The sequence below is a fragment of the Pteropus medius genome, unplaced genomic scaffold (assembly GCF_902729225.1).
Source record: "Pteropus medius unplaced genomic scaffold, Ma_sr-lr_union100, whole genome shotgun sequence".
NCBI lineage: Eukaryota > Metazoa > Chordata > Mammalia > Chiroptera > Pteropodidae > Pteropus > Pteropus medius.
Window position 1 is genome coordinate 50,426,237 of NW_024349800.1, and position 13,002 is coordinate 50,439,238.

At 41.4% G+C, this 13,002-nt stretch overlaps 1 pseudogene; it reads right to left on the bottom strand.

Annotated features, from left to right (window-relative positions):
* Positions 1-2,386: 2,386 nt before the first annotated feature.
* Positions 2,387-2,505, bottom strand: LOC120622297 (uncharacterized; annotated as a pseudogene).
* Positions 2,506-13,002: the final 10,497 nt, after the last annotated feature.

The window sequence follows — 13,002 nt, forward strand, 5'->3', positions numbered from 1 at the left end:
TCAAGTGGCAGCTGGGACTTGAACCCAGGTTACAAATCCTACAAATCCTACAAATCCTACTGCCTTCCCTGGTCGCCGCCCATCCCGGCCCCATGTAAAGCACGTTCCAAGTTCCCAGCGTCTTCTCGCTGATTTTCACAAGTCCCGTGAGCCAGGGAGCCCCAGCGTGCACACAGCACGCAGGATGCTTACTCCGTTCTGTAAACTAGGAAGCAGACGCAGGCACTACCCCGTGATGGAGTCCTCTCTCTGGCGGTCCCTTCTCTCACTCTCTTAATTTGCTCTTCTTTTTCTGCATCTGCCAACCCCTCTTGTCTTCAGCCCCTGAGCTCCTCCTGGGTAGCCCTTCTCAGTTGTGGTGGCTTGAGCCCTGCCACCCTGCCAGAGGAGTCCCTTTGTCCTTGTGTCTGTGGTGGCTTCTGCAGCAGATCAGGGGCTGGGTAGGCCTCCAAGAAGTTGTTCCCTAAACAGCCTCATGGACTCCAGTCCTCACCCTCACTCAATACCCTAGGGAAACCCCATACAGGTATATACACAAACCCCTCTCTTCCCAGGCGACTGACATCCCTCCTCATATGACCTGAACCCCAAGAGAAATGGTATCAGATAAGATGAACACAACTTCTCAGTTCAGATCACTTATTCAATCTCCATCTTTTGCAGAGGAAAAGAGACAGACTCCAAGAGCAGAAAAGCTTTGCTGCAAGGGCACACAGCAGAGAAGAAGCAGAGCTGTGATTAGAAGGCAGGCCCCTCAGCCAGTGCTAACTCCATACTCTTGCCTGGCCCAGAGCACCATCTGCCTTACCCTGTCTACTGTGGGGAAGGGTGCGGGGGAGGCTGAGAAGCTAGCCCTCAGACTTTCTCCTCCTTTAGCCCCACAGAGGTGTGACTTGGGGTAACCCAGTAGGACAATGGACTGAAGCTCACTTGGGTCTGTGGGGGTGGGGTGGATCGTCCCCAGAGAAGTGAGCAGAAAGTAAGAAAAAAAAAATAGAGAAAGGTGAAAATATAGGAGTCTAGAATGGAGTAGGTCTGAGGTAGGAGGATGAGGAGGCGGAAAGAAGCCATGAAAAGGGACCTGACTTAGAGTCACTTTTTTTCCCCTTACCCTGCAGGCTCTCTCTTGAGTAAGCTGATTAAACTGAGACACTTCTGAGAGCGAAGGAGGTGCCAACTGGGACAAGGGGCATAAATCAGACTCTAGGAAAGCAGGTGCAAATGAGGTCTGAGCCATATGGTCACCCTATCTCTGAAAGACGCTTCTGAGCCCTGGCTGTAAACACCACATCCACATTTGTCCCTCAAACTCAGTGTCACTGGCTCACCTCAGCTCTAGACCTCAATTTCTAGCTATGCCCCTCCACCCTCACTGAGGCATTCCATTTTAACAATCACACTTGAACTTGGTCCTCTTTTCTTTTCTGTCGCAACTAAGGACACCACCTTTCACCTGGTCCCCCAACCTGGAAATCTCCTTAACTCTTATATTGAACTGGTCACCAAGTCCCAGCAATTCTGCTTCCACCATGTGTCAGGTAGTTCTTCCTGTCCAACTCTAGTGTCCCAGCCTGACTTTCCTCCTATGATCTCCTTTCCCCTGGCCACGCTTCATATTTCATACTAAAACCCCTATAATTCTGGATTTCAGCTGAGTCAGGGACCACACAGGTGTGAGACACCAGGCAGAGCCACCTAACTGGTTGAAAGTTAAAGCCCTGAAGAGGCTCTGGAACTTAGTGTAGAGGTAGTTCCGGGTGACATTTCAATAAACAGTAGTCATGAATATTATTATTTGTATCTCCTTCTCATCTCGACTGGGCAGCTGAGGGCAGCTGTACTGTCATTAGGCATTTCTAAGGCAAATGTATAACATTTCGTGAATGAATGAATAAATGGATTTACAAAAAGGAACCCTCAAAGGAAACATGCTCTAATGTTAAAAGTGGATAAGTAATATTATTTTTCTGCTTTTAAAATATTTTCCAAAGTTTTATATACTGACGGGGCCTTTATTTGATAATTAGAAGCCAGTTCGAGTTTTACAAAAGAGATAATGGGACTTAGTATCTGAGGCCATGTCCATCTCCAATATTCTGATGCTATTTGAATTCTCCAAGCAGGCATTTCACAGCAAACCCTCTGGGGTAAAAGCCTGCCGGGCCCTGGAAAAGAGAGAGTCAAGATGAGGGTGTATGGGGATAGCAGGTCCTCCACAGCGGTGCGCAGCCAGCTTGCCTCCTCAGGGCGCCCAGAGATATTACCACATGGTCTGTGCATAGTATACACGTGGTCTATGTGGATACATCTGATCTTATATATTGTCGACGTAAGAAATGTCCAAACCTGTAGAGCAGTTTTTGTTTGTTTGTTCGTTTGTTTTAAACACTTACAGTACCTGATATTCCAAGGTGGTCTCCCATCCAAGTACTAACCAGGACCGACCCTGCTTAGCTTCCGAGATCAGATGGGATTGGGCGTGTGCAGGGTGGCATGGCCGTAGACTTCTATAGAGAAGTTTTATAAGAATTTATTTGAGCACAAACTGACAGTTACTGGGAAACGAGATCTCAAATAATCTGCAGAATGACAGTTTTGCAGTTTCTTTTATGCATTTGAAATTAAAGAGGGAATTCAAAGAAGATTACAGGAAGGTGGGAGAAAGCAAGGCAGGGAATGGATTACAAGATAGATAACAAGATTTTGTGCTCTCTGGAGGGTGGTTAGGTCTTTGAGGGGTATTACTTCTGGCATTTTAAAGATGTGTTAACCTAGTTCCGCAAGACCAATGGACAGGGCTGGCTTGAAAAGCTTCCACTAGAGAAGCTATGACCTGCCATTTTACAAATTTATGATTAACTACGCATCCACAGTATGTGTGTATCATTCAGAATGGGCTAGGTTATGGTGGACTCACAAACAAAACCAAAATCTCAATGGCTTAAATCTACAAAATTTTATTTCTTACTTACACTACATGCTCACTGCAAGTCACCTGGAGATCTGACCTAAGACATCTTCATTCCTGCACCCAGGCTAATAGGGCAGCCGTGATCTAGAACATTATTCATCAGGAGGCGATGGGAATGTGGCCATATGATTCCTAGCCAGCAGGGCAGTTCAATCCTACCACGTGCCTGGAAGGGGAACGGGAAATGCTGGTGAATAGCATTGACTTCTACAACATACTTCACCTTTGAGCTCCTCATCCTAGCCAGCCCAAATCAAGAATTTATCCTGAGTATATAATCATGAATTTCTCAAAGATTTAATTATGTGACGTTGATAACAATGTTGCTTGTGGTAATTAAAATTCAGAAGCAATCTAAATGTTGATCAACACTAAAATGGTTTCAGTACATTCATTGAATGGAATACTGTGCAGCTGTTAAAAATGATATTACAAACAGTAAATCTGGGTTTAAGTCTTAGCTCTGTAAAGAAAAAAAAAGTGAACGAAAAAATTTCACAATATATTAAGTAAAAAAGAAATTTTACCAAATAGTATATTATATGTACATGGGAGAAATGCTAAAGGAAACGCACCAAAATTTTGCTCATCTGTATTTTAGAATCAACATGTCAATTTCTTTTTAAAATCCTGCCAAGATTTTTACTGAGATTACATTAAATCTATAAATCAATTGGGGGTGGACTGACATTCTAACAATATTGATTCTTCTAAGCCATGAATATGGTATATCTCTCTATTTTGGTCTTTAATTTCCCTCAGCGATGCTTTATGCTTTTTAATTTATAGATATTGCATATCTTTCACTAAATATTTTATTGATGCTATAATATATATAGTTTTAATCTTTTTCCAGTTGTTCATTGATTCTGTATAGAAATGTACTTTGTTTTTATATATTGACCTTCAACCTCCTTAAATTTACCTATTAGTTTTGATAGCTCTTTTTGTAGATTCCTTGGGATTTTCTGTGTGCATGATCATGCTATCTACAAATAAAGACAGTTTTACTTGATCCTCTCCAATCTGTATGCTTTTTATTTTGTGCCTAACTACACTAGCGATAACCTCCAGTTCGACATTGAATGAGAAAGATGAAATAAACATCCTTAACTTGTTCCTGATCTTACAAGAAAGGCCTTTGTTCTTTCACCATTAAGTACAATGATAGCTGTACAGTTTTTATAGATGACCTTTATCAGGCTGAGGAAGTTCCTTTCTATACCTACTCTTTTACTGTTTTCTGTTCATCTTTATTTTTTGTTCCTCTGGTTCATCTCTGGTACCTTGTGTAAAGGTTTAACATTTTTTCTTTTTCTTGCTCTAAATTAACTTTATCGGTGTAACATTGGTTAATAACATTATATAAATTTCAGGTGTACAACTTTATAATGCTTCTGTATACTCCGTTGTGTGCTCACCAACCACAAGTCACAAGTCTAGTCTTCCATTACCACGTCACCACATATTTGACCCCTTTACCCTCTTCATCCTCCCGTAACCCTTCTCCCCTTCTGGTAACCACCATTCCGTTTTTTGTGTCTTTGTTTGTTTGTTCATTTGCTGCTTTCTGTTTTATATCCTACCTATGGGTAAAATTATATAGTTTTTGTCATTTTCCATCTGACTTATTTCACTTAGCATGATACACTTGAGATCCATTCATGTTGTCACAAATGGCAATATTTCATCTTTTTATGGCTCAGTAGTATTTCATTGTATATATGTACCATATCTTCTTTATCCAATCGTCCATCAGAGAACATTTAGGCTGTTTCCATGTCTTGGCTGTTATGAATAATGCTGCAAAGAACATAAGGGTACATATAACTTTACAAATAAATGTTTTCAAATATTTGTGCTAGAGATCCAGAAGTAGTAGCTGTATTCTTAATATTTTGAGGAACCCCCATACTGTTTTCTGTAGTAGCTGCACCAGTTTCCATTCCACCAACAGTGCACGAAGATTCCCTTTTCTCCACATCCTCTCAACACTTGTCATTTCTTGTCTTGTTGGTAATGACCATTCTAACAGGTGTTAGGTAATATCTCATTGTGGTTCTTATTTGCATTTCCCTCGTAACTAGTAATGATAAGCATCTTTTCATATATCCGTTGGCCATCTGTATGTCATCCTTGGATCTTTTTTCTTTTTAAAGAAATTAATTTTTTTCTATTGGCTTTTTTGTGGAATACTCCTTTATTTTTTTTTTTTAATGGTTGCTCTAGGGATTACATTATTCGTTCTTAAATTTTCACAGTCTACATAGAGTTAATGTTGTACTGCTTCATAGTAAATGTAGAAAATGTGTAACATGTAGACCCACTTATCCCCCTCCAGTATACTATAGTACTACGTGTAGTAGATGTACACGTATTTTATTAACCCCGCAAGACAATGTTTCCCTTGTTCCTTTAAAGAGTCATACATATTATAATAAAATAAAGAGGAAAAAATAGACCTTTATATTTACCTACATATTTACCGTTACTGATGCTCTGAGGATCCAAGTTTCCAGCCCCTCGGAGTTCCTTTAGCGTTTATTGAGTGCGAGTCTGCTGGAGATGAATGAGAATATCTATTTACCTTTATTCTCGAACAATGTTTTCACTGGATATAGATTCCTGCTTGACATACATGGCTTTGGACGCCATGTATGTCCTGATGACTCCCCACTGGTCTAACTGTCCTTTTTTCTCTCAGCCTTTAAAGATATCACTGCGTTTTAGTTCCCCTCCCCACCCCTGGGAATTATGCTGCATTTCATCTAGCTCTTTCCTTTGAGGGCTCAGGCGAGTATCTTTGGGGACACAAGGAATCCTTCCATGACCGTGAGAAAATGCCAAAAGAATGTTGTTTTCCTCTTTCCTCATTGAGAATTTCCCAGTAGGAAGTAGGGGCAGAGAGGTCAGGTTCATTCATTCAACAAGCATTAACTGAGTGCCCTCCATGTACCAGATGCTGTTCTAGGTGCTGGAGACACAGCAGTGAATAAAACAGACAGAGCCACTGCCCATACGGAGCTCCTATCCCAGTGGCCAGACAGGCAATAAACTACTAAACAGGTAAATTTTAATATGTCAGATAGGGGTAAGAACTATGGGGGGGTGGAGCAAGGAGAAGTACAGGGAATCCAGAGCTGGGGTGGTGTTGCTCCTAATCTATGCACAGTGGTCAGGGAAGACCTCGATGATTTGGGCAGAGACCAGAAGAAAGTAATAGTGTGAGCTGTTCTGATAAATGAAGGATACGTATTTCAAACAGAAGGAACAGCAAATGCAAAGGTCTTGGGAGCAGAGCATGGCCTGAATGGGAATAGGGGAGGTCAGAATGGGAATAGGGGCAATAGGAGACATTTTAAGGACTTGAGCTTTTATTCTAAATGAGATAAAAAGTCTTTGAAGTATGTTCAAAGGAACCATGACATGATCTGAATGTTTTCAGAGTCATTCTGTCTGTTGTGTGGACAAGAGCCTGTGGGCAAGGGAGGACGCAGAAGTATTAGGGCTCTTCAGTTCCTTCTTGCTGGAAATGATGGATGCCAAACAAGGTAGAGCTGTGGTGGTGGTGAGATGTGGTGGATTTGGGGTGTGTTTGCAGTACAACCAATGGACTTTACTGATGCATTGGATGTGAAATGTAAGAGAAACAGAGGCTTCACGGATGGTTGGAGCAACTGGAAGTTTGATGCTGCCATTTTTCTGAGGTGGGAAAGGCCATGGGAAGCATTGGGTGGAGAAATCAGGAGTTTGTTTTAAGACAGTTAGACTTATGGGAAGTCATCAGGACATACATGGCATCCAAAGCCATTGGCTTGGACGAAGCTCCCTGGGGAGTGAGTGAAGATAAAGGGGAGAGAAGTAGTCTGACAACCGAGTCCTGAGACACTCCAACACTTAGAGGTCAAGAAGAGGAAGATGACACCAGGAAGACTGAGGAGGACGAGTGAGGTAGGTGGGTGTCCTGGAAGCCAAGTGAAGAAAGTGTTTCAGCAAAGAGAGCGATCAAGTGAGTCACTATCCCAGATTTAGCACCACTCTGACCTTGGCAAAGAGCTATCTTGATGGGGTGGTGGGGATGAAGCCCTAATTGTAATGAATTGAAGAGGGAGGCAGGAGAAGGGCTGCAGGTGAGAGTAGGCGGCCCTTTCAGGGAGGTTTGCTGTGGAAGGGAGCAGAGAAATGAGTGGGAGCTGGAGAAGGATGTGGAGTCTGGAATCAAGGGAGAGTTGCTTTTATCTTTGGTAAGTATTAGAGATATTTCGGCATGTTTCAAGTTGTTTCTCCTACTCTTGTGTGAAAAACTGTTGTCCTTCAAAAGAAATTGCCTTTATAATATTGTATGTTAACTATGCTTTGAGAGAGAGAGAGAGAGAGAGGCACTTGATATCCTCTATTCTAAATGGGGTTCAAAACCACTTCTTTAGAAAATATTTTCTTTCAGAATTATCCAGTCAGTTTTGTCAACTCTAAAAATTCACCTGGAGTAACCACTTCCTCTTTAATCATTGTAGCCAGTTGAAAAGAGGAAACTCAAGGGGCTGTTTCACCTCTGCTTTCTGCATCTCATCCATTGTGAAGATTTGTCACGGCCCTGAAGTGAAGGTTTTTAATAACACCACGATGCCTGCACTTTGTTCTGCTAGTTCTCAGGTGAGTGCAGAGGCAGGCGGTAAAGTGGAAAGAGTCTTGGCTGGGAGGAGAACGACCTGGGCCGCCTTCGCCGCGGGATCATAAGCATGCCATTTTGCAGCTCTGTGTCTGTAAATGAAAGCACTGCAATGTGATTTCTAAGCGACCTATTCATCCCTCAGATTGTCCTTGCTTAAGAACTTGGTTATGTATTTGCAATTATTTTTATCCTGTATTTCTAGGTGTCTGTAGTGGGGAAGGGTCGCTGGTCTGCTTTGTTGCCATGCTTAAAACACATATATGAAGCTTGACCGACTCTCATTCATGCATTCATTCACTCACTCATTTAAGATTATTTATTGGGCAACTACTATGTGCCACGATCAGTTAAGCACTAGGGATCCAGGGGTAAACAAGGCAGATTTTATCCCTGCTCTCAGAGAGCCTACTCCTTAGCTGATAAAAAGGCTTTCCTCACTGTTTGCACTTGGTCATCAGCTGTGTAACACACCCATTGACACGACTTCTCCCACTGCCTTCCTGGAGACCGTGTCCTCCAGTTCCAGCTACAGACGGGTTGCTTCCTAGGCCGGCTGCACAGCCCCCCAGAGCTGGTTTCCTGGGGCTCAGGTCTCCTTCTTTCTAGGTGTATTTTTTATGTTGTTGGAGTATGTCCTCTAATAGATTCCTGAGTGGGGGAGCAAAGGAAGAAAAATTTACCTCTTTGCATATCTGAGTACATCACTTCGAATTTGACAGGTAATTTGAATGAGAATAGAATTCTACATAGAAAATTCTTTTCACTCAGAATTTTGAAGATATTGCCCCATTGTTTTCTAGGTCTGTATAATCTGAAGAAAATTTATATCATTCAGGTTCTTGATTCTTTGAATGTAATCTATTTTTTTCTTTCTGTATGCTTTTTCTTTTTTAATCTTTTATCTTTGGAGTTCTGAAATACCATGATGGCATCCCTTGGTGCAGGTAATTGTGTGTGTGTGTGTGTGTGTGTCCGCTAGGCCCTTTCAATCTGGAGACTAATATCCTTCAGTTCCGGGAAGTTTTCTTGTATTCTCTCTTTCCTTCTGCTTTCCTCTCTTTTTTGGGGGGGTGGGGGGGAGGTAAGGGGAAACTTCCATTAATCAAAAACTTTGGCCTTTGGATTGGCCTTCTACATTTCTTATCAATTTCTCCACTTCCCTATTTTTCTCTCTTTTTTTTTTGTTGGCTTTTGAGTTTTACTTCCTGGGAGATTTCCTTGACGTTTATCTTCTAATTCTCCTCTTGAATTTTTTATTTTAGTTGACAGTTTTTATTTCAGCAAAGTCCATCTTATTCTTCATTTTTTCAATAGCATCCTATTCTTGCATTATGGATTCCATATCATGGCATATCCAAGAATATTAATTAAAATGAGTTTAGGGTTTTTATTTGTTTTTTTGTATTTTTTTTCTTTATTTTTCTGGTTTTTCCTTATTCGTTGTTTTCTCTCTTTTATGTTAATTTGAAGAACTGAATATCTGACTGAATACAAATATCTACACATTTTTTATTAGTTCTTCTGTACTTTTCTAAATGTTTGGATGATTTCATACATATGTTTCATACATAGGTAGACAGGAAACTTAATGTTCATTTGTCTTGATGACTGGAGACCTTCAACACAGAATAATCTGGAATGAGCTGGCCTTTTAGTTGGTAAACCTCCCTCTGACCGTATTTGTCTTTTCTCTTGGGCCAGGTTTTTCAGAGAAGACGTTCCTATTCTTCTACCTGGGTACATACGTCTGGCTGCCAAAATTCTGGGGGAGAGAGAATAGAAGGAAATAATCTGAGGAGGCCATCATTCAAGATGCTGCTGGTCACTGGCCTCCTTGTTTTTAATCCTAAGCCTTGTTTCCACCTTGCCATGTTGTGCCTCACATCCTCGGGTCTGGACGCTCTGTCATGTCATTTCTGCAGATAATAAACCTGTAAGAGAGGTGGCAGCAACTTCTGTCTGCAAGGGGCAGGAAGGAACACCTGGGGGATCACGTTATTTTTGTGCAGACTTTCTACCCATCCCCATTTTTAATTTACTGCCACATGTCTGACTTTCTTGTGGTACCTGGTACCTCTAAACCCTGGAACTCTTAAGATTCAGGGCAAATTTGTTCACTTTGTATTGGCAACCCCTTTGAAACATTTAGGCTGTAACTTCTGTCCTACAACAGTTAGCCCTGTTTTCCATCTCCCATTTTTGAAAGACTTAGTTCAACTGTTGCATAAATAAAAAATGTAATTCTCACAGATATCTCTTTCCTTTTTTGCCTTTGTAGTCTTATACTTTTCAAATTCCTTTCTTCAATTTTAGGGGGGTTGGGAGAGAGAATTTATTTTGTGTGGCTGTGTTTACCATAAATTCTTGATGATGGATCTCAAGACTTACGGTCTTTGGGGAAGTTTCTGGCGACACATTGAAAAAAGGCATTTCCTAGAAATGGCCACAAGGTGGCTCAATGACTCTATACTTAATTTATAGTTTCTCCATACCCACCCCTGCCAACCTGCAAGAGTTAGAATATTGAGCGTTGATTAATCCAACAGAGGGGAACCCCAGAATCATAGACTGGGTCTCTGAGGGCCATCTAGTCCACCTCCTTTTAGAGAAAAAAGAACCAAGATCCTCAGGAGACAACCAATTTATCCTGCATCTAGAGGCCATCGGTAGGAATAGACTTGTACTTGAATTTTAAGATTCTCTTAAAATTATGTTTGAAGTTGCTTTTAAATTGGAATACAAATGTGAGTGCATGAAAGTGGGGACGGGAACAAGGAGGCCGGTGCTGCCCCTGCTGAATGTGCTGGGGAGAAAGAAACAGACAAAAAAAATGTCAGAGGTTCACTTACCACATGTCCTGAGATCCTACTATGTGGGCAGCAGTGCACTGAGTGCTGTGAAGACACAAAGGAGACAAGACAGGGTCCCTGCCCACCAGAGTTTACAATCTGGTAGGTAGATGAGTCAACAACAGAAGACAACCACAAGGAAGGAAGTCTGCAATAAATGCCTGACGGAAATGTAGGTCAAAAGTGCTTTTCTCAGCATGGAGAAGGAGGAGGCCTCTTCTCTGCTCAGGAGTGGGGAATATCCTTGCTCACAGGGCTGGCTTTGGAAGAACAGTGTAGATCAGCTCTTCATAAGTTTAGATGTAGATTCTACTTCAGTTGAGCTGTGTGTGTGCGTGTGCACACACAGAGTGAGATTCTATAGTTTGGGCTTATCGGAAGACGACACTTTGAGTGGTAAGGGTGTAGGCATTTGTTCACGAACTTGGTTGCACATGGGAATCACACAGGAAGTTAAAAACAAACAAAAAGCCACTAACATTTCAGTCTCACCCTAAAGATTCTGTGTTAATTGGGCTGAGGTACAACCTTGGCACTGGTATTTTTAAGAGCACTTCCCAAGTTATTCTTATGTGCAGTCAAATTTGAGCATCACTGGGTATAGGGGACATTCGTCAACCTCTTTGTCTCCCCAGTACCTGAATCCCCCACCTTAGAGTCAGAGCTCACAACCCATGACTGAAGTTGAGGACAAGATTCTCTCTTTTCCCCACTCCCCTGGCATCTGGGACGTGGGTACCTACTCTGGACTTCACCAACCAAACTAACCACCCCAGACTTTGCAGCAGAAAATACTGAAACAAAGAGGCAGAAGCCACACAGTAATAGCCTTATTAGCAAGGATGTTGGTGGCAGCTATATTGTTTTCAGAGGCAGCTGTGACAATTCTTGGGGCATGATTTTCAGCAGAGGGACTGTGGGGCCTCAGCTGACTGATTCTGCTAAGTCTGATTTTGAGTATTGGCTTTGGCTGCACAGACTAAAACTGGTTCTGTGGCCCTAAAGATTGTGAGCTACCCAATATAGTTTTAAACACACGCACGGCCTGTTATAATTAAATATAATACAAAATTTTAAACCCACATAAAACAAATGTGTAGATTAATGAACTGTTATAAGGCAAACACCTTTGTAAACAACATCTATGCCGGAAGATAGGATTTTGGTACCACCACCCCTCAACCCCCATAAAAATTTATAACTCCTCCCTCCCTGCTAAGAAAATCCCTATCCTGACTTTTAGGGTAATCATTTTCCTAATTTTCTTTATACTATATTACCTCTGTACTTCCCTAAACACTTTATGATTTCATTTTGCCTACTTTTCTCCCCTTTTTCTTTCAGTCTCGTTAATTTACACTCTCTCTCCATTGAAATTTAATTGTTGAAAACACTAAATTTGTCCTACAAATTTATCAGCCTGGATTTAGTTAATTAGTTGATTAGTTTAATATGTTCCTCTGTCCTCAGATTTCCTATAAACTGGTAGTCGGATCTAGAGCAGAGGTTTGATCTGAGGTTTGATATTTTTTGGCCTGCCTCATTGTCGGAAGTATTATGCTCACCATCCAGAAATGTCTAGATGTCTCTTTTGCGTTGAGTTCTCTTTTTGTAATGTTAGTAGCTACTGATCATCCCTAGATCCATTAAAATTCATTAGAAGGTGCAAAATAGTAAAATTCTATAATTTCTTCTTTCCTTGTTGGAATACTCCTCGATAGAGAAACATCACTTCATTTACTATTGTTGGGGAGAAAAACTCTCTTTACTCTTTTAGGTGCAATGTTAGGAGGCTTGCAAATTAAACTGACAAAAGACAGATTAGCAAGAGAAAAGCATATTTTCCTTAAATATGTATCTGGGAGTTCACAGAAGAATGCGCATTCTAGAATTTGGGGCTTATATCTCACCTTAACAGGGGAAGGGTAGAGAGGCAGTTCTGAGAGAACAAATGACTTTTTAGAAAGGATTGAGAGACAAAGGGCACTTAAAACAAATGACTTTTTTGGAAAGATAAATGGACCCTTAGAACAGATGGGAGATAGGAGTTTCGTGACATTGTTTTTAGGTGTGGTACAAATCTCTCCAAGAAGAGATTAGAGTTGCTTCCTAGAGGATGTTTAAGACAACTGAATTCTTTTGGGAGGCTGTGCTTTTAGGCAGATAAGGGATTTTGGAAACTTAAAGGCCTTCGGCTCAAAATAATTATGCCATAATGGCTTCACCGTTTAGATACCCAGTGGTGTAGTCTGTACAGGTAAGTGTGGACTAAAAAGAAGTTGGAGGGAAAGTAATCTCATAGGGTGATCTGATCCTAAATTCCTAACGGGCCAGGTCATGGTGGGTAGTCATGCCCCAGGCCCATGACTTTTTTACTAAAAGGTTTATCTTTGCTTTAAGCCAAGTTCTGTCCGTTGTTTCTCTGCATCTAGGATAATGCATCTTTGAAATGCCTCTTTTCCATCCCTCAAGAGAAACTGCCTTCAAGATGGCACATGATCTTGTTAACT